The sequence below is a fragment of the Hypanus sabinus genome, chromosome 4 (assembly GCF_030144855.1).
Source record: "Hypanus sabinus isolate sHypSab1 chromosome 4, sHypSab1.hap1, whole genome shotgun sequence".
Lineage (NCBI taxonomy): Eukaryota > Metazoa > Chordata > Chondrichthyes > Myliobatiformes > Dasyatidae > Hypanus > Hypanus sabinus.
This window is the reverse complement of record NC_082709.1, coordinates 39,494,220-39,497,028: the sequence shown is the minus strand read 5'-3', so window position 1 is coordinate 39,497,028 and position 2,809 is coordinate 39,494,220. Positions and strand designations below refer to the sequence as shown.

The 2,809-nt window shown below is 39.8% G+C and overlaps 1 pseudogene; it reads left to right on the top strand.

The window, feature by feature from the left end:
* The first annotated feature begins 1,062 nt into the window (after positions 1–1,062).
* LOC132393596 (sin3 histone deacetylase corepressor complex component SDS3-like) lies at positions 1,063–2,002 on the top strand (annotated as a pseudogene).
* Positions 2,003–2,809: the final 807 nt, after the last annotated feature.

Here is a 2,809-nt window from a genome sequence, read left to right as displayed (position 1 = left end):
AGGAAAGCCAGCGTCTTACTCAGTATTATGGGAGCAAAAACGTACAGCCTGCTACGGAGCTTGTTAAGCCCTGAAAAGCCAGATGACAAAACATTCAAGCAAATAGTAGACACCTTCCAACAGCATTTAAATCCCAAACCACTGGTCAGTGCTGAAAAATTTAAATTTCACAAACTGAATCAGAGCAAAAATGAAAGCATTTCTGAATATTGTGCTGAATTGCGCAAATTATCAGAACATTGTCAATTTGGAGCTGATCTATCGGACACATTGAGGGACAGGTTAGTGTGAGGCATGCACTGTGAAACCACACAGAAGAAGCTCCTGGGTGAAAAAGACCTTACATTAGAGAGGGTGCTGAAGATTGCAATATCATTGGAAACAGCAGCACGGGGTGCTTCAGAGATACAACAAAAATCTCTGGAATATGCTATGAATAAAATGTCACTGAACAGAAATGAAGGAAAGAAATGTTACAGTTGTGGGAACATGTCACATGACCCTGATGACTGTTGGTTTAAAGACAAAGAATGCAGAAACTGTGGCAAACAGGGCCACACTGGCAGAGTATGCGAAGCTTGTAAACAGCAGAAAAAGGACAAAATACAGAGAAAAACGAAACCCCAGAAAGGAAAAACAACAATATACACAAAATGGAAGAAAGCAGTTCTGATGAAAATGACTCCGATGGAACTGTATTGTCTTGTCTGCAACTTCACCGTGTGAAAGAGCACAGCAGGCGTGAGACTGAAAATCGAGTTGGACACAGGCTCAGCTTTAACAGTGATATCTGTACATGATCATAAACAACTCTTTTCTCACATACCTCTGAAACAAACTAAACTACTGCTAAAGACTTACACAGGACAGAGAGTGCATCCCAAAGGTAAAATTAAAGTGACAGTGACCTACAGAGACAAAACACAGCAGCTGAACCTCTATGTACCGGAAAATGGAGGGCCACCGTTGCTGGGACGTGAATGGCTCAGGAAAATCCAGTTGGATTGGCACACCATCAAGGCACTAGATGTGTTAAAAAAGGAGGGCAGCTCGGCGGGGAAGATGTCTGCAGCTCTCCTCTCACCCATTGTTGACTATTACAATGACAAGGAGGAGCTAGACAGCGTGGACGATGAGGACGAACGCAATATCCGTGGCTGAGACTTGGATGAAGATACAGAGGATGCAAGGGAGACAGATATTGCCAATAAGCAGGATGATGAAAACTACCTGGAAGTAAAAGAGCAGATGTACCAGGAGAAATTGATATCTCTCAAAAAGACAGCTACAGCAGTTACAGGAAGGCACTTTGCAGGGCTACCAGAAAAGGATGAAGAAACTAGATCAAAAATACAAGGGAAGAATATGAAATGCAGAGATTTTTCTGCAACTGGAGACAGAACAAGTAGGAAGGAATTATATTAAAGAGAAGAAAGCAGCAATGAAGGAATTTGAAGATAAAAAGATTGAGTTAGAAGAAAAGAAAAAGATGATTGAGAGGCTAAAAATGGGACTCACAGGAGATTCTATGGAGGTAAAGCTAATAATGACGAGGAAACTAAGGAGGGGACCTAATGATCCTGTTCCAATTACAGACAAAAGACGAAAACATACACCTGCGCAGTTAAATTACTTATTAACAGATGAACAGATAATGGAAGATCTGTAAACTCTAATTAAGCTTAAATCTCTGAAAAGACCAGCATCTCCATCTTCTCCTGAGCATCTTCCCAGCACTCCGGCTGAATCACCATCACAAAGATATGAAGCACGAATAGAAGATGGAAAGTCATATCACAATAAGAGATGGTATCATAAAGGTCAGGCTGTCTATTTGGAATCTAAGGAGAATATGAAGATTGGCTGTGTAATTAGCTCAGTTGGAACAAATGAGATATGGGAAAGGAAGACAAGTGATAGCACAAAGATGCGTATATATCTAGGACAGCTGCACAGAGTAGTCTTCATTATTCGGAGGTGATCTGCTGCCTCGGACTCTTAGCAAGTTGGAGGTGCACATCTTCTTAACTCCCTATGCTCAGAGGGCAACTTTTCATGGCTTTTATATGGAAATCTGTATTAAAACAAACAAGTTATTGACAGACGTTAACTGGAGAGGCAGAGAAGACCCCCTCAGAGACTTGAGTTATAAATGGGTCTTAGAACAAAAGTCAAAAAAAGAACTTGTTATAATTTGATATTATTAAGTTACTAAGTAAACAAATGGTAGGTGTTTGAATGTTAAGGGTAAACATGTTTGTTAAGCAGAGTGCCCCAGTTAAAAAAAACAGTTGGCACACTATTAAAATAAAAGGGGAGGAGTGTACCATATAGCTTACAGTATAATAAGGGACTACTTTATATTGTAGCAACACGTCATTGAATGTGCTATTAGGCACATAGTGAGCATGCGTTATTAGGCATGTATTGATCTGTACGTGTATTAAAGTTCAAATTCTGCCAGTAAAGAACCATGAAACTTAGCTCTCGTCTCCAGCGTATTTATTAATAGCATTGTTGTGTTGCCAGGCCACATACACAACATGGATGAAAGGCATCTTGAGTAACAACTTAAAATATGCGCATTATTACACAAATATGGGTACTGGACAACAACAAAATTGCGGGTAGGAACACACAGTGAAGATTCACAGAAGAATAATATTTCAGAAGCTGCAAAGAAATACATGCCTAAAGACCCATTTAAACCTCTGACCTCATGACTCAATGGTGAGAAGTTTATCATTAAACCTCTCTGACAGTTCTATTTAATGTCTACAGTGAAAGTTGGTGCAAGAGAAAATTGAAG